Source organism: Ictalurus punctatus, chromosome 5 (genome assembly GCF_001660625.3).
Source record: "Ictalurus punctatus breed USDA103 chromosome 5, Coco_2.0, whole genome shotgun sequence".
Lineage (NCBI taxonomy): Eukaryota > Metazoa > Chordata > Actinopteri > Siluriformes > Ictaluridae > Ictalurus > Ictalurus punctatus.
The window spans coordinates 32,615,044-32,634,526 of record NC_030420.2 but is presented as its reverse complement, the minus strand read 5'-3'; the positions used below and the strand labels follow the sequence as shown (position 1 = coordinate 32,634,526).

At 44.0% G+C, this 19,483-nt stretch overlaps 1 long non-coding RNA gene across 1 annotated transcript; it reads left to right on the top strand.

The window, feature by feature from the left end:
- The first annotated feature begins 3,971 nt into the window (after positions 1–3,971).
- Positions 3,972–6,354, top strand: LOC128632861 (uncharacterized). Its single transcript, XR_008396489.1, has 2 exons — positions 3,972–4,530; positions 5,140–6,354. It is a non-coding gene; the product is annotated as an uncharacterized LOC128632861 (long non-coding RNA).
- Positions 6,355–19,483: the final 13,129 nt, after the last annotated feature.

Here is a 19,483-nt window from a genome sequence, read left to right as displayed (position 1 = left end):
CGGTTTTCCCGCTTCACGCGTCTCAGAGGAAGCACGCGCTCGCATCCGCGCTCCCCGGGTTGATTCCAGTCTCACGATTATGAGAGAAAAAAATCGGGAACAAAAGGCGCAAACAGTGACCGGCGTGTGATGATGACCTTCCTCGTTAGCTACGTTGTAGCAAAATTCAGACCCTAAGCGTGTCTTCGCTGATGGGACTACACTCGGGATCGTCTCTGTCGGAACTGTTGGTTTCGAGTCCAGCCGTAGGTGCCGTGTGCTGGCTCGTTATTTCTAGGAGCGGTCGTCCTGTACCGGTATTCTACACTCGAGTCTATTAGGTATAATTGAGAAACGAGTGATTTCACTCAGCCTGGAAAAAAGCAGCAGTGTCGAGTTTGATGGTGTGATTAGCCGACAGCGGGCGGCCGTAATTATCCAGCATGCGCTAATGACTGTGCGGCGTGATCGCACAGCGGGAATGGGAAACACCGATCGTCCCCCTCCTCCTCCTCCTTCTCCTCCTCCTCCTCTTCTTTTTTTTTCTTCTTTCTTTTTCCTCGCGTTCGGTTTTAATAAGGCTCACGCGCTAACGAGCAGCGTTTAGCGGACTTCGTCGCCGTTTAGGACTCCGCTAGACTCCCTCGAGTCAAATGGTTCTAATCGATCTCTCGGGTTTGACAGATAAAAAAAGAAACGGCCTTTATTTTATTTTTCCTGACGCCCACGGATATTTAAAGGGACTCTCCACACCGAAACGTGTCAAAAAAAAAAAAACGTGTTGCGTTTTTAAAATATTTGTGATGCGTTCCGTGATTCGGGTGCGAATTTACCAGGAGAGCTTCTTTTCTCACTCTACATCTTCCACGTGGAATTAGCGGAGACGTTGGTGCAAACGTCAGACTCAAAGTCCCAGAATGCAACGCAGCTGTGCGACGATGAGTTACGGCAGAGGCTTGGCTAGGCTCCGCGTCAGGTTCAGCTTTGTCGTATCTTTGCGAGCTGACGTCTTTGAGCAGAATGTACAGGTGAGATGAAGGACTAAAGTGCCGCTGCGTCCGTCGCTTTAGGTAGAGATGAGGATGAAAAACGCCTTGCGCCGCCGTCACCAGGTGTTCGAACGGCGTCGTGGGTAAGCCGACATAGCGATGAAAGAAATCGTTTTTAAAAAAAAATCAATCTGGGACGTGATTAAAGATCACGTGTTAATTATAAAGATTAAAGTCGTACAGGATGGAGGTCTCCTATACAGTTGAATAAAAAACCATGGAGGAAAACTGCGAAGTTGGCGGTTTGCACGTGCCTTCGAGCCGTGTTAAACTCTCATAAGCTACAGAGTCATCGTGGGTCACGCGTCCCGTCCGGAATAGTGCGCTTGCGGTCTGACACGTCACATTTCTCATTTCTAAACTCTAAATGATACTCACGAGTGCCCTGTACTCACCCTTAATGCACGTTTTGGTAAAACCCACATCTGCGCAGACCCTATTACCCCAAAATCCCTTGTGATTTCGGTCAGGACCAATCAGAGTCAAGAGTCTAGACGACAGAAGAAAGTAACATGGCGGATGTGACAATATCTGAGCTAACATCAGAGAAAAAGGATTCAAATCCAGATGTTTTGAAAGTGTTAATGTGTGTTTGGTCATTTATTACTAACCTTTAACGTAAGGCTGGTGTAGTATATGTAGAATATAATAAATAAATCATCTCCAAAAGCACTCCACGGTCATATAGATCACTAACCTCATTTTTATTGCTGCATGAAATGTTTCTCCTCCAAATCCAAGATGGCCGACAGTGACAGAACGTAACAAACATAGCTTTTTTTTTTTTTTTTTTTTTTTTTGCTTTTTTTTAAAATGAATAAATAAATAAATAAGACCTCCCACCCAAATATATCAAACTTAAATTGCACAATATTTTATTGTTATGAATAATTGCATTTATTCTTATTTTTTCTTTGTAATATTTTCATTTATCAAAGTTTGTGGCGGGTTTATTTTCCTCGTTTTTTTATTTTATTTTTTTTTTCTGTTTTGAAAAAAAAATGGTGTAATATTTTTCGTCGTTAACATCTTCGCCATATTTTACTCACCTGATGTTTTTTAGGCTAAAAAAAAAAAAAAAAAAAAAAAAAATGAAATAAATAGAAAAGGTCCCAATTATCTTGAATTCGCATGCAGTTCTTGCGTAATAAAGGCGTCGGGAAATCTGGATATGTTTTACAATTTATGCACAAAAGCGTTACGCTGAGCTGTGATTGGACAGCGTGAGAGATTCGACTTAATGTTAAACCAAAAAAAATAAAAAATTGAAAAAGAAATGGTTATGGCACCATTGGGGAGAGAGCCTTGGACGAACTAGCTAGCCGAGAGTTAAATGAAGTCCATGTTGACATTCATAGAACTGCAAAACAAACAAATGTTCTTCTGGGTAATGTAACGTTCACCTGAAGCCTCCTGGCATGTCGACTCACATCATCTCACAAATGATTTCTCCGTAAGCTGGTGAAGAACATGACAACCAAGAGCGTATATCTCTGAAAAAAATCGTTTTATACTTAATTATTAACTATTTAATACCTTTATAAAACTTTTAAATATTCATATTATTAATGTGAATTTTTTTTAAAATTTATTTGATACTTTTATTGTTGTTTTTGCTAAAAAAGCACATTTTTTATTTTCATATTTTATTTTATTTTATCATATTATTATTATTATTTTCATCTTATATTTAAATGGACTCGTTTTTGTATTTCCATCTATCTTCATATGATTTCCGTTTCATTTTATTCATTCATTTTATTATTTATTTTATTAATTCATTGATATGTTTCGGAATCTGCTTGGACAAACCTTCTGTTTCTGGTGAATCGTTAAAGAAAGCGAATTCTCCGGCTTGCTCGTTGGCGTTAAGGACGATCGTCCGTTAACCTCCGGTCTTAATACTCTTTGCGCATTCGGTCACTTATACAGTGTTTACGCTGTCCAGATGTCACAGTTGCACACGGTGACCTCGATCCCACGTCAGGATCGATACTAATCTGGTGTATAATGTATGTCCATTGATCATCCGACCCCGGGGGTTATTAGGACGCCTCTGCCTTTTAAACAGGGTGATAATCCTGGATAATAATGGCAATTGAGACCCTTTAGCTCCCTGGTGGAGCACTACACAGGCACGGTGGGGGACCATCGCTGCAGAAATGTCATTTCCCAGCTTGGGCATGTGGAATGTGCTGTTGAAATCCATATTTTTTGGACGCGTAAAATGTGCGAGCTCTCACAAGACTAGCTTCTCTCGAGAGCCTGGGCGTTTCGTCGATACACACGGCCACGGAGCGGTTACGTTCACGTCCGACCGGCGTGGCAGATGAGCACGATCTCATTTAGCTAAGATTCATTTACGTGAGATTTCCCCTAGCGCTCTAGAATAACTTTGGAAAACGGGTCTACACGGAGAGCCGATCAGATCCTCGCCGCGAAGCTCGCGGCCGGAAAAGTGTACGGAAATGTACGTGAGGTCACGGAGTGTCTCAGGCTGAGACGGGTCAGGGCTTGAGCGTGGTAGCATGCGGATTTGGAAGGCACCTTTTACGTTTTCTCCCGCTAGCTACAGAGCTTAGCTGGCCGGTCTTGCTAGCGAGCGGATAACGATGAGATTGTGATGCTTCCTAATGTGAAGAGGAGTTTACTATTACCACCACACGGTCGTATTTTCCTGCAACAGCACATCTGCTAGCGTTTTAGTCCTCTTACACCACGGCGGTTTGCCAACGATTAAATTTTTGTTTTTAATTCATTTAAAACGACACTTCGTGCATTTTTTTTTATCCATTTAGAATTACATTTCATGTTGTGAAACGTCCTACGAAACAAGTCGATTCCTGTTAGAACTTACATTATAGCAGTCTCTCTCTCTCTCTCTCTCTCTCTCTCTCTATAGACATTAATAAGACAAAAATGCAGCTTGGTGTAATGATTTCTTCAGGGTACCAGCTCTCGTTTCTCATGTAGATGCAAAGGTGTTATAAACGTCATCACTGGGAGTACTGGAGACTAAACGTGATGTTAACACCATCCAAAAACCAAATCGATCGCTTTGTTACTTAGGAATAGAATCGAGCAGACCAAAGGATTTTTTTTTTTTTTTTTTTTTTTTTTTTTTTTTTTTTTTTTTAAACCAAGCCCAAATGCTCATCTGGACTAAATTGCAGCTAATCCCCCAATTTCCCGCCATCGGCTCTTTTCCACAATGACACATCTGCGGGATCTGCAGGACAGGAGGAAGGAAGGAGGGGAGAAAACTCTGAATACCGTCTTGTTTATTCCTGCTCTTTTTTTTCCATATTTACTTCTGAGCCGTCACTCAACTTCTCTCCTTCCCTCGTCTGTCCTCCCTTGCGGCTTTTCTCTCACGTCCAGGCCGTGGGACGGCGCTGCCGGCGAGCCCTGAGATCTGGAGGCGCATCTGCGATCAATTAGAGCGCGGCTGCAGCCACCCATGGACTCGGTGACGGATGGGGCTCGTGTATTTATAGCCGAGGTAATTGGCAACACACACATACACGCACAAACACATGTTTGTAGTGCCAGTATGTTTCTCAAGCACATCGAGCCTTTTCCGAATTATAATTCATATTCGATACGCGGTTTTGCTCTACTCCCCCGGGCGGCTTTTGAAGTCCCGAGCGGTGGCCGATCGCGCTCACGATCTATAGGCTAAGCATCCTGAAAGTCCTCACGTGTCCTTGCGAGAATCCGCTCCGTTCTGTTTGACATGTGTAGAGGTTTAGAGAAACGTTTCAAACTCTTCTCGGTATCGCCAGACGGTGGGATTATAAATCATTACGGTTCGCAGGTGTAGGAGAGTAAAGATAATCGGTACTCGGTGTGTTTACAGGATGTAACCGGGAATGAGTCCTGGGATGAGCACAGGACAATCTTAGGGTTAGGTTTAGCGTTAGCGTTAGCGTTAGCGTTAGCAGCTACAAATCTACAGTATCCAGGTCAGATTAAACACCGAAGCAGGGGTGAGATTTGGGAATAATCTGTTTTTGGGAAATAGGTAAGATGGAAAAGATTATTATGACGGTCATCGGTTGCACCACATGACCAGCGAGTCTAACCCTTTCTTTTTGTGTTCCACGTCCAGCAGAATCTCCGCGGCCGATCCGGAAGTCCGAAGCCGAAGTCGTGGCTATCTGTCCCGGCCTGTCAGGGCGTTAAACCTGTACGGGAAACCGTGGCCAGACCACATCTGCCCCTCGTTAGGCTGCATAAATGACTGCCATGTGGTGCGCTGATAAATAGGCCAGTCTATTTATTGGAGCACAACAAATTGGCTACAAACACTGACATGGGATCGAAGAACTATAAATATTGGACGCGATGAAAGTTTTAAAATGTGCCGCAGCTAGTTTACGAGAGTCCAGGTTTCCCCTCTCTTTCTTTTTATGTACTTCGAGCAAGTTCTCTCTCTCTCTCTCTCTGGTTCTCTCTTTCTTTTCTTCTCCGACTACCAGTGCAGTAAAAAAAAAAAGAAAAAAAAAAAAAAAAAAGAAGCATTTTCTCTCGTTTCTCACTCTGCAGTAAACCATCCAGTCCGTGACGTGGACTCGCAGTGCTTTTCCTCTACGATCTTATCGAGTCGACGCAGAAACGCGACAGAAATTCCACATCGAATCGGCAGCAGACGGGCCGTAAACCTTGTGTAATTGCATATTTGGAGAGTTTATCTGGGTTTTTTTTTTTTTTTTTTTTTTGCGAACACGCACACGATTCTCTTCCCTGGTGGTCCTTAAACACATCCATATGTCCTGTGTTTCTCTTCTCACTCCTCTCCCTCTCTCTCTATCTCCCCTTCCCTCCCTCCTTCCTCCCCCTGACTCTTCTGAAACGTTAACCGTCGCACGATTAGCCGAACCTGCGTGCCGTGCTTTTTTCCCGTCGTGAAGATGTTGTGCGGTTCGAGACGCTTTCTCTACGTCAGACGAGGTTTCTGCGCGGACGTAGGACGTCAGCGGCGTCCGACCGGGAACACACACGGAACGCGGGGAGGGATTTGGATTGGATCATGTGTGGGCCTGGAGGAAGAAAGCCCATCTGTTTTAAAACACGTGCTAAATATTAGCGTATTCGCATTTTCCTGTTTTGGCGAGTGGAGGGAGGGGCCCGAGAGCAGAAAGGTCTCGGGCCGGGGTTAGGCGCTGTTTGAAACTGGAAACCCTTTTTCAGCCTTATTTGTTTTATGATTCCGCAGGACGCCGTGTTTACACTCGACGTGCAACATCTGGATTAGATAATTTGTCTGGAATTAACCGCCGCTGGATGCTTATCGAGCCCTGTCTGATTAAATCTGTTTGATGTCTCTGCTTTGTGTTTCATAATGATTTTTTTCCCCCTCTGTCAGCGTGTCACTGTGAGATTTGCATAACAGATGAAGGTCGCGGTGGACGGCAACTATCCCACACACACACACACACACACACACACAGCGTAGCTACATTTTATAATTAGTTTTCTGCTTTTGATCTCTGTTGGTTCGTTTAAAAAACAAAGTGATTGGTGGCCAAGGTCCAGCAGGCCTCAAGTCCTGGCAAAACACGTAAAAAAAAAAAAAAAAAAAAAAAAAAAAAAAAAATGGCACCACTCACAAAGCTGATAAGTGTTTCTGTTTGCGTATTTGTTTACATGTTTGTGTGTGTCCCTTGGACCGTTCCCATGTGCCGTGGAATCAAACAGTCCTGTGTGCTAACTAATGAACACATTCTGAGAGAGTCGAGTTCGCCAGAACGTACGCCGAGTGCGTCAGTGGAGTCTGAGTTCTTTCGAAGATTGATAACGAGGAGACACCATGATGGAACGTTGCCTTGTTTTCGTCTCATAAATGAAATGTAGATAAGACTGGTCTTGCTCATTTCAGGCCAGCTGTGCTACTAACGCTGCAATACACTGCTAGCAACATGATTGATGTCAACTCGTCTGCTAATTACAAATAATTGCTAATCTAATGAAGCTGCCTGACAAACAATTTGTTCTTGTCAGTTTTTGGGTCTCATTAACGTCCTCGAGCCATTTGTCTTTCCAAATGACAGTCGAGAAGTAGCTACTAGTACACAACTTCATCAATTAGCCTACATTCATACATACATATATACAGTATATATATATATATATAGGAATAAAGCACATCCTGAAGTGTTATTTCTCTTATTCCACACTTTTTTACTGTCAATTACAATTGGTATTTATTAAAGAATGACACCTTTTACTTTTTTGTTGTACGCAATTTGAAAAACCATTAGCCTCTGTATCTGTCAGTCACAGTGAAGGAGGTGTGGCCTCTGTATCTGTCAGTCACAGTGAAGGAGGTGTGGCCTCTGTATCTGTCAGTCTCAGTGAAGGAGGTGTGGCCTCTGTATCTGTTAGTCACAGTGAAGGAGGTGTGGCCTCTGTATCTGTTAGTCTCAGTGAAGGAGGTGTGGCCTCTGTATCTGTCAGTCTCAGTGAAGGAGGTGTGGCCTCTGTATCTGTCAGTCACAGTGAAGGAGGTGTGGCCTCTGTATCTGTCACTCAGTGAAGGAGGTGTGGCCTCTGTATCTGTCAGTCTCAGTGAAGGAGGTGTGGCCTCTGTATCTGTTAGTCTCAGTGAAGGAGGTGTGGCCTCTGTATCTGTCAGTCACAGTGAAGGAGGTGTGGCCTCTGTATCTGTCAGTCTCAGTGAAGGAGGTGTGGCCTCTGTATCTGTCAGTCTCAGTGAAGGAGGTGTGGCCTCTGTATCTGTTAGTCTCAGTGAAGGAGGTGTGGCCTCTGTATCTGTTAGTCTCAGTGAAGGAGGTGTGGCCTCTGTATCTGTTAGTCTCAGTGAAGGAGGTGTGGCCTCTGTATCTGTCAGTCTCAGTGAAGGAGGTGTGGCCTCTGTATCTGTTAGTCTCAGTGAAGGAGGTGTGGCCTCTGTATCTGTTAGTCTCAGTGAAGGAGGTGTGGCCTCTGTATCTGTTAGTCTCAGTGAAGGAGGTGTGGCCTCTGTATCTGTTAGTCTCAGTGAAGGAGGTGTGGCCTCTGTATCTGTCAGTCTCAGTGAAGGAGGTGTGGCCTCTGTATCTGTCAGTCTCAGTGAAGGAGGTGTGGCCTCTGTATCTGTTAGTCTCAGTGAAGGAGGTGTGGCCTCTGTATCTGTCAGTCTCAGTGAAGGAGGTGTGGCCTCTGTATCTGTCAGTCACAGTGAAGGAGGTGTGGCCTCTGTATCTGTCACTCAGTGAAGGAGGTGTGGCCTCTGTATCTGTCAGTCTCAGTGAAGGAGGTGTGGCCTCTGTATCTGTTAGTCTCAGTGAAGGAGGTGTGGCCTCTGTATCTGTCAGTCACAGTGAAGGAGGTGTGGCCTCTGTATCTGTCAGTCTCAGTGAAGGAGGTGTGGCCTCTGTATCTGTCAGTCTCAGTGAAGGAGGTGTGGCCTCTGTATCTGTTAGTCTCAGTGAAGGAGGTGTGGCCTCTGTATCTGTTAGTCTCAGTGAAGGAGGTGTGGCCTCTGTATCTGTCAGTCTCAGTGAAGGAGGTGTGGCCTCTGTATCTGTCAGTCACAGTGAAGGAGGTGTGGCCTCTGTATCTGTCAGTCTCAGTGAAGGAGGTGTGGCCTCTGTATCTGTCACTCAGTGAAGGAGGTGTGGCCTCTGTATCTGTCAGTCACAGTGAAGGAGGTGTGGCCTCTGTATCTGTCAGTCACAGTGAAGGAGGTGTGGCCTCTGTATCTGTCAGTCACAGTGAAGGAGGTGTGGCCTCTGTATCTGTCAGTCACAGTGAAGGAGGTGTGGCCTCTGTATCTGTCAGTCTCAGTGAAGGAGGTGTGGCCTCTGTATCTGTTAGTCACAGTGAAGGAGGTGTGGCCTCTGTATCTGTTAGTCTCAGTGAAGGAGGTGTGGCCTCTGTATCTGTCAGTCTCAGTGAAGGAGGTGTGGCCTCTGTATCTGTCAGTCACAGTGAAGGAGGTGTGGCCTCTGTATCTGTCACTCAGTGAAGGAGGTGTGGCCTCTGTATCTGTCAGTCTCAGTGAAGGAGGTGTGGCCTCTGTATCTGTTAGTCTCAGTGAAGGAGGTGTGGCCTCTGTATCTGTCAGTCACAGTGAAGGAGGTGTGGCCTCTGTATCTGTCAGTCTCAGTGAAGGAGGTGTGGCCTCTGTATCTGTCAGTCTCAGTGAAGGAGGTGTGGCCTCTGTATCTGTCAGTCTCAGTGAAGGAGGTGTGGCCTCTGTATCTGTTAGTCTCAGTGAAGGAGGTGTGGCCTCTGTATCTGTTAGTCTCAGTGAAGGAGGTGTGGCCTCTGTATCTGTCAGTCTCAGTGAAGGAGGTGTGGCCTCTGTATCTGTCAGTCACAGTGAAGGAGGTGTGGCCTCTGTATCTGTCAGTCTCAGTGAAGGAGGTGTGGCCTCTGTATCTGTCAGTCTCAGTGAAGGAGGTGTGGCCTCTGTATCTGTCAGTCTCAGTGAAGGAGGTGTGGCCTCTGTATCTGTCAGTCTCAGTGAAGGAGGTGTGGCCTCTGTATCTGTCAGTCTCAGTGAAGGAGGTGTGGCCTCTGTATCTGTCAGTCACAGTGAAGGAGGTGTGGCCTCTGTATCTGTCACTCAGTGAAGGAGGTGTGGCCTCTGTATCTGTCAGTCTCAGTGAAGGAGGTGTGGCCTCTGTATCTGTTAGTCTCAGTGAAGGAGGTGTGGCCTCTGTATCTGTCAGTCACAGTGAAGGAGGTGTGGCCTCTGTATCTGTCAGTCTCAGTGAAGGAGGTGTGGCCTCTGTATCTGTCAGTCTCAGTGAAGGAGGTGTGGCCTCTGTATCTGTTAGTCTCAGTGAAGGAGGTGTGGCCTCTGTATCTGTTAGTCTCAGTGAAGGAGGTGTGGCCTCTGTATCTGTTAGTCTCAGTGAAGGAGGTGTGGCCTCTGTATCTGTCAGTCTCAGTGAAGGAGGTGTGGCCTCTGTATCTGTCAGTCACAGTGAAGGAGGTGTGGCCTCTGTATCTGTCAGTCTCAGTGAAGGAGGTGTGGCCTCTGTATCTGTCAGTCACAGTGAAGGTGGTGTGGCCTCTGTATCTGTCAGTCTCAGTGAAGGAGGTGTGGCCTCTGTATCTGTCAGTCACAGTGAAGGAGGTGTGGCCTCTGTATCTGTCAGTCACAGTGAAGGAGGTGTGGCCTCTGTATCTGTCAGTCACAGTGAAGGAGGTGTGGCCTCTGTATCTGTCAGTCACAGTGAAGGAGGTGTGGCCTCTATATCTGTCAGTCTCAGTGAAGGAGGTGTGGCCTCTGTATCTGTCAGTCTCAGTGAAGGAGGTGTGGCCTCTGTATCTGTCAGTCACAGTGAAGGAGGTGTGGCCTCTGTATCTGTCAGTCTCAGTGAAGGAGGTGTGGCCTCTGTATCTGTCACTCAGTGAAGGAGGTGTGGCCTCTGTATCTGTCAGTCACAGTGAAGGAGGTGTGGCCTCTGTATCTGTCAGTCACAGTGAAGGAGGTGTGGCCTCTGTATCTGTCAGTCACAGTGAAGGAGGTGTGGCCTCTGTATCTGTCAGTCTCAGTGAAGGAGGTGTGGCCTCTGTATCTGTCAGTCACAGTGAAGGAGGTGTGGCCTCTGTATCTGTCAGTCTCAGTGAAGGAGGTGTGGCCTCTGTATCTGTCAGTCTCAGTGAAGGAGGTGTGGCCTCTGTATCTGTCAGTCACAGTGAAGGAGGTGTGGCCTCTGTATCTGTCAGTCTCAGTGAAGGAGGTGTGGCCTCTGTATCTGTCAGTCACAGTGAAGGAGGTGTGGCCTCTGTATCTGTCAGTCTCAGTGAAGGAGGTGTGGCCTCTGTATCTGTCAGTCACAGTGAAGGAGGTGTGGCCTCTGTATCTCAGTAACAGTGAAGGAGGTGTGGCCTCTGTATCTGTCAGTCACAGTGAAGGAGGTGTGGTGTCTGTACCTGTCAGTCCTAATAAAGAGGTGTGGCCTGGGCACCAGAGAGTTAAAGCTGGCCACCCATTACTCACCACTGGTTGTATCATGTTGTAATGGGTTTTAATAGTATGATATTAAATCGTTATTTTTTTTGTCATTTCCCAAGACACACATCATGTTATCTGGGAAAAAGAGAGAGCTACACACCCCAGGTCAATAAGATGCAGTGTTAAATAAGTAAAGTTAAAAATAAAAGTATCTTTGTTCCTCCCAGCGGGTTTTCAACAATAATGGGTGTTTGATGGTGAAAGGCTACGAGGCTTTAGGGATGTTACTGACTCTCGCTGACAGAAGAACAATCTCCCCTCTCTAGCACGCCGACTATTCTAACGCCAAGGAACAGATGCTGGATTCAGTGTGTTTTATTGACTCTAGACATCTGTTAATACAGTGGCTTGATCTTAGCCGAGTGTTTGTTGATGCACGGACGAGAGAGGCTGAGTGCCAGATGAAACAATCAGGGAACGAGAGGGAGACGGTCGAGCGTTGATAACTATCTGTAAGCCTGTCGTTTTACTGACGTGACGAGGTGGGATTTACTGCCGTGCTCCATCGTGGGTGGGGTGAGCAGCGAGTCAGAGCGTCCCTCCTGAAATCTCTCCAGCGCAACAGCTGCAACTTGTCAAGGCTCTGTCGAGTTATTGCTTTTTGACATTTTTTTTTTTTTTTTTTTTTTTTTTTTACCAGTAACGCATGACAAATCGGCAGGATTTTTACCCAGCAGGAAAAGTCCCAGTGACGAAGTCGTTACAGGGACAGATGAGTTCCAGCACACGCTCATGGCTCAGTCGGTGGACGATATTTGTTCAGCCATTTTTTTCCCCCTTCTCCCTGGCTGGTGAAAACGCAGCCTGTCCCATTCCAAACATTTCTTTCGTTTTATTGGTGGACTACAGTAGCATGTGGAGCCGTTGCCATTTGTCTCCTGTCTAACTTTCACAGTAGTGTTTTGTTTGTGAGAGAGTGAGAGTGTGTGAGTTCTGTAAATGGATATCTCTCACCATGAGAAACGTTGGGGGTGATTTATAGGAGTTGTTGCGATTTCCTGTGGTGAAGGCAGACTCACATTCTTTGGATATGTCCCTCTCTCTCTCTCTCTCTCTCTCTCTCTCTCTCTCCCTTTCTTTAACCACTCTCTTCGTGAGACTCAATTTCACTACTTCTCCTTATCTAGATGATTCAATACAGAGGTTTCTGATGTTCTACTATTAAACATCCGAAGAAAGAACTCACCGAAGTCTGAGTAGGCGTGGCCTTATATTCTAATAAGCATATTTGATTGACGGTCGTCTGTGGGACACTCCGGCTTGAGCTGAACTAAACACAGCGAGAATTTGGGATTGTTTTAACATTTTTTGTGCCAATCACATACACAGTGGTGCTTGAAAGTTTGTGAACCCTTTAGAATGTTCTACATTTCTGCAATAAATACGACCTAAAACATCGTCAGGTCTTCCCTCAAGTCCTAAAAGTGGATAAAGAGAACCCAATTAAACAAATAAGAGAAAAATATTATACCTGCTCGTTTATTTACTGAGGTAAATGATTCAATAGTACATATCTGTGAGCGGCAAAAGTGTGCGAACCTTTGCTTTCAGTATCTGGTGTGACGTTTGTGGCACGTCGGCTTGGAGGGATTTTAAACCCGTTCCTCGGTACAGAACCGCTTCGACAACATTTCTACTGGATTAGGGTCAGGACTTTGACTTGACCGTTCCAAAACATTTGTGTGCTTAAGGGTCGTGGTCTATGTAATATGGGATCATTTTCCTCGGTAAATAAATGACCAAGTATAATCAGGTCGGGGGTTCAAGCCCCAGCACTGCCACGCTGCCACGCTTGGGCCCTTGAGCAAGGCCCTTAACCTTCTCTACTCCAGGGGGCGCTGTAACATAGCCGACCCCGCGCTCTGACCCCAACTTCCGGACAGGCTGGGGTATGCAAAGAAAACAATTTCACTGTGCTCTACTGTATACGCAACCAATAAAGACTCATCATCATTACCATTAATATTTGTGTCTCGTGTGTTTAACTGGGTTCTCGTTATCTACTTCTAGGACTCGTGTGAAACTCGTATATCATATCGTACAGTATGACGTAAGTCATATCGTATGCTATCATACATGGTATCGTGCCCCGTAGTGTCATATCGTATCACGTGGTGCTCAGGTACGGTGATAATACAGTGATTAAGAAACAATACGATCGTTAAGGTAATTAGCTCAATGGTCACTGAGGTTTTTTTTTTTTTTTGTCGGTTACAGAAGGCTTAAGAGCTTCATAACAAATCAGTCGCTGTTTTTCTTGTCTTGCCATAACTCATGTCGTGAGTCATTCCTAAAGTGGCTTTTCTACAAATCCTGGCCACAGGCTTCTGCTTGTGAAGTTCGTAATGCTGTAAAAACACATGAAGCAAACAGTCAGGTTGAGGTTCCAATAACATCTATAAGCTATTTAGGGGGATTTTTCCTGCCGTGTGTGCGCTCTGAAACTCCAGCCTGCGTTTATCACTCGCCATGCCCTTTACACTCTCTCTCTCTCTCGAGATCTCTCTCTCTCTCTCTCTCTCTCTCTCTCTCTCTCTCTCCCCACACCCGTGTTGGCTTTGGCGTCTCTTCTCAGGTCGAGCTGAAAGTAATGGTTTGTTTAAGTGCGCCGGGAGCAGCCTGCGAAAACACCACCGCCACAGAGCTAGAGAGAGAATGAAAAGAAAGGGGGGGGAAAAAAGAGAGAGAAAAGACACGATCCGCACGTAGTTTCGTCCTCCTTCGGCCGTATTTATAGCGGAGCACGAATCAATAAACGTCGCAACGCCGTGCCGTTTCATAACGGAGCTTTTATTACCCAGGAAGGATGTGAGTTAATAGTCAGCGATTGTACACATCCGTTCTGAATAATAGGAAATCTGCAAGGTTTATTTACTCATGAGTATGGACGTGTCCTGCTGCAGAAGCTCGGGGAGGATTTACGGTACAAGTTCTGTCTGACTCATCGCGTTAAAAAATAAATAAATAGAACATTAAATAAAAAGTTCCTGGTCTAGTTTCCCAAGCGCATCGTAAAGTTAAGATCTCAACTGGGTGAGAGAGCTTTCCGTGTGATGCTCGCTCTACCGTTTAACCCTTGAGCCCTGTTCAGGTCGAAATGTTTTGCTGAAAGTTCGAATCATAAATAAATTTTTTTTTTTTTTTTTTTTTTTAAAAAAACATCAAATTAAAAAAAAAAAATCTTAGTGAATGAAAATATCTTGAATATGGGGGAAATGTATGTAATATTTCTCTATTTATTACAAGTCAAATCTAATATTATTTAATATTATCCGCCTGTTTTAGATGTGTGGGGTTTTTTTTGTTGTTGTTTTTTTTAAAAAAAAAAAAAAACAAAAAAAAAACTCATTTCAAGGTTTAATCTTTGTATTCGAATGTACACTACATGACACTACATCTCCAAGCTGGAGACTTGTAAATAAAACAGGAACGGGTTTAGTGATCGTACGGTGTATTCAGTTTATCGTGATCTTACGATACGCATAGCATTAAACACATTGGTCTGTTTTCACCTGCTAAGACATCGCTCTCAGTGTGTTTTTGTTTTTTTTGTTTTCTTTGACGTGAAAAATTGATATACTGATATACATATTCATATCCTTGAGTATTATTTTGCAGTATTTTTTAATCCTATTGAATTTGAATACTTGTACTCTTACTTAATGACTTCATTTCTGCATTTATACCCCTTGCATTGTTCTTTAGACTTTCTAAGTACTTCTCTCATCCTCCTGGTGACTGCGACACTTGGCCGTGCTTTTCTCATGCCGAACAGTATGGTTCACGTGTACAGCATTTGGGAGATTATTCAGCGCAACGTACGTTCATCCAAGTATAAAAGGGCTCGAGGGCTTGCTCAATCTGACCTCACGACCTTCGGATCGACGGTCCAACGTCTTAACCCCTGAGCTACCACGTGCACTAGTGCTCTAGTGCTAGAGCAGTGTGGAACTTGAGGACGAGCACTCTGGCCCTACCTCAGTACAGTGTTTGAATAAAATTGAGTAAACAGAGACTCATCTAAGACCAGGTGAGCACCTAGAAGGCGTGAACGTCGAGCTAATTTGGAACCAAGCTAACAAACCTGTTTTCTTTGCTGACGCCAGGTTAGACTAGCGTCAACTGAAGTACAGTGGTGTAAATTGGCTAGACAGCAAGGTAGACTCTAGCGAATGATTGATAAATATTGACAAAATATTGCTTATTTACATTTAGGATATTTGACATCTATGCGTCGAACTTTAGCTCTAAGATCGACGATAAAAGTTACTTTTTGACATGAAAATATTCACTTTTCGTCATTTAAAACATTCACTTTATACTTTTTGTCTTTTAAGCTTGGGTACATTTAAAAGTCGCAACTTTTTTGTACTCACTCGGGTCGATTTGAACACATGATCTAAACAGATCTTATATTATACTTTAATATAAGTACGTTCGCTCGGAGCGTCGTTCACACCTGTACTGTAGATTTACACTCGTGACGTTCTCGACCCGGAATTACAACGTCATTCAGTCCATGCTACGGTACCTCCACGGCTGTATTTGGACTCGTACACGGTTGGCTTTGGTGCGTCTTACATCTTTTCCCCAAGAACACTGTAGCGCTACTCGAGGCGACTCAAGCTCGTTCGACTGATGCGTAATAATTCAAATATTATTATCCGCCTCAGCTGCGAACCGTGAACGGTACGTCCACTGCTGGGTAGCGAACAGGACGCGAGGGTTAAGGAGTTTCCCCAGTTTATCATCATGGACCTGAAGGCATTCTGGAGAACCTCCAGTTCAATCCCAGAATGCACCGCGCAGTTTCAGGGTTCTTTCTCAGGTCTGGAATTTAAAGGCGAACCAGTAAAATTACGCTGATTTTTTTTTGTGTGTGTGTGTGTGTATAAACCCCAACGTTCATGAATTACGGATGTTCTTTTGTCAAAGTACGACTCGAGACGCTAAGGTTTTAAATCTGTCGTCTTTAGATGTTTTCTCATTCCGTGCACGAGCCCAGACTCGCTAACGCGGGTCACGTTTCGCGTCGTTCCATTTTCATTTCACACTCGATGACCTTCAAATATCCTTCCGAAAACTGAACCTAAAAATCTGCCATGTTTTATTTCATTTAGTTTTTATTTATTTGATTTTTTTTTTTTTTTTTTTACGAGGACGACGACCCTGATAGTACGTCACCGTCTGAACGGTGCAGACTTTCACACTGTAAAACTGTGAAAACAGAGAACGTGGAACGAGAGGATGAAAAGACGGCTACGACTTTATGCTGCCGGAAGTCGGAGCTGCGTCTTTTATCTTGGAAATTTTAAAAAAAAATACACGGACCTCCCGTAGTGGTTAGCACGTTCGCCTCACGCCTCCAGGGTCGGGGTTCGATTCCCACCGTGGCCCTGTGTGTGCGGAGTTTGCGTGTTCTCCCCGTGCTGCGGGGGTTTCCTCCGGGTACTCCGGTTTCCTCCCCCAGTCCAAACACCTGCATGGTAGGCTGATTGGCGTGTCCAAAGTGTCCGTAGTGTATGAACGTGTATGTGTGTGTGCCCTGCGATGGATTGGCACCCTGTCCAGGGTGTACCCCGCCTTGTTCCCGATGCTCCCTGGGATAGACTCCAGGTTCCCCCGTGACCCTGAAAAGTATTAAGTGGTATAGAAGATGGATGGATGGATGGATGCCTCTGTTTTCATCTTTTGCTAGCAACAAGCTAGCCATCTATATATCTAGCCAGTGATGTGCATTTGTCAGCGGTGTAGATTTCTAAAGCGAATCTGCCGGTATGTCGGTTGATCAAAAGCAAATACTAGTAAAAATGTCATTTTTTAAACACTTTGTTTTTTACCGTCGAGCTGTGAGCAGCCGTGTCGATTTCACTTGCGGACCTCCGGGTTGAGGAAAACCTCCCGACTTTCTGAGTAGGAATTCCAAGTTGAGTTTTTCCTACTTTATAAAGACGCCGTTAAATATAATCCCGCGTGGCTCGCGGCGAGTCGCCGAGTGTGGCGATGTCTCGCGTGAGTTTAAATCCACGTGTTGTATCTGTGATCAAGACAAAAGCTAGCACACTACCCTGCTAAGTAAAGAATAAAACGCTCGACGTCGTGCTGTTTTACGGAAATTACCGCATGATGACGTGGAGTCACTGTTAAAACCGCGAGGTTGATCATTTCCCTTTAACAGCATGTCCGGGAGTGTTTCATTCCTCTTCTAGCAACTTTTCCAACCAATTACAATTTTCATCTAAGAACAGCACACCATACTTTTTTTTTTTTTTTAAATCATTTTCTAGTTATTTTTAATATCGTGGAACGTCTGAGAAACAAGATAGTTCCGGTTCTCTCGTACGTTATAGCAGCTGTGTTCAGTCGTCCTGCCACCCTCACCCGTCCGTCTTTATTCTCTTTCTTGAATTTAACCCTCTACTGCTGCATGAATTATTACATTTACATCAGAAATATGGGGGGGGGGGTTATATGGATTTTATATATATTTTTTTTATTTTAAAAAAATTTAGGGGAGAGTGGTTGGTAAATTGTTGTCATATGGCAACAATGTGCAATCGTGGAACGTATCATACAGTCGAAAATAACGCAAAATGTATGAGATTACAATTCTACTTTTCTAGACTATAAATTGCAGCGTTTTATATATATATATATATATATATATATATATATATATATATATATATATATATATATATATATATAAACGCTGCAATTTATAGTCTAGAAAATAATTCTAGAAAATAGTCTAGGAAATAATGCATATAATTTATGCAATATATATATATATATATATATATATATATATATATATATATATATATATATATATATATATATATATATATATGTAAATTTTGTAAAAGTTATATCTTCTAGAAAGGAATTACAGTTGTAAAAAGTATGTGGATAGATTTACTCACTCAAAATACATACAAAAATTAGATCCGAACCTGTTTTGGGTGAAGTATCTTTAAAATTCTTTCTCTTAAATTGTTCGTCATTTCTCTTGAAATAAAACGTAATAAGATGTAGAAAATTGCAAAATGTTACACAGTTACAACATTTTCTTTTTTTTTTTACTTTATATACTTTATATACTTTATATACTATTAGAGAAGCCTGTTGTCTATTTTTATTTATTTATTTATTTTTTTTGCCGGGTAGGCCTGTTTCCATTCACGAACGCACGCACCACAGTTCCGTTTGCATATGGCGACAATGACATTTTACCATTTAACGCAACACTCAAAATATATCCACGTGTTTAGACGACAGTCAATAAATATTAACTTATCCGACGTAGTGTTTACACAAAAGTAGTTTCGCCTGAATATTGAAAAATGACTCACATTTTGAGCGCCCTCCGATGACGGCCTCGATCATGCCGTGTGATCGCAGAAAACGAAGTGCAAGCGCCACTTCCTGGTCATGTGATATGGCTTTTTTTTTTCTTTTTTTTTTTGGTCATGTTCAAATTAAAGACCCCTTTTTCCACTTAGGTAGGAAAATAGCAGTTTTGTATTACTGCCGGTCAAAATACTGGAGATAAATTCATTTTTGCCATATGGCGACGCCATGCAGTGGAGGGTTGATAAGACAACGGTTGAAGCTGGAGAACGATCTGGATTTCTACGGTAGGGTTTAGGGTAAACGTGCAGATGTTGCGGTGCTGTTGTCAGAAATGTATTATTCATCACAGACCTTAAGGAATGGTTCGGGTGACTCTGAGCACCTTGCTACAGATACAGATGTGATTACGTCGAGAAAAGCCTTCGTTGTGTTTTAGTTACAATGAAGAACGTTAAAACTGAGGAATTAATATAGGTGTTCTGTTCGCTTACATCCACCCAGAGCCCCCCACCCCCCACCCCCCACCCGTCTCGCTCTCCCTCCCTGACTCTCTCTCTCTCTCTCTCTCTCTCTCTCTCTCTCCAGCTGAAGTGTTATCCACTGTAAGTGTTTGATTGAACATATCTGTCAAACAGAAATCCTTTCAGTGTCAGTTCAGCTTAAGTGAAGGATTTCAGTGCGGCTGCTGCTCCGAGCTCATGAAAGCTTGCAGGTGTTCCGGAGTGCCTGTGCATTTTCCATATGCTAGTGTGTGTGTGTGTGTGTGTGTGTGTGTGTGTGTGTGTGTGTGTGTGAAGGCTGTCATTTGTGGTTGTGTATGTTTGTGTGCGATGATAGCTTCCAGGATGTGAGATCGTGCACGCTTAATCAGGAAAACAAAACAACAGTAAACACTTGACAGATTCCCACTTCTCTCTCTCTCTCTCTCTCTCTCTCTCTCTCTCTCTCTCTCTCTCTCTCTCTCTCTCTCTCTCTCTGCGTCTCTTTCTCTGTGTCTCTCTCCTTCTGTCTCTTTCTCTCTCAGTTTCTCTCACTCTCTCTTTCTCTCGCTCTCTCTCTATGTCTCTCTGTCTGTCTGTCTCTCTCTCTTTCACACTACTCTTTTCCACTTTCAGTGACTTGT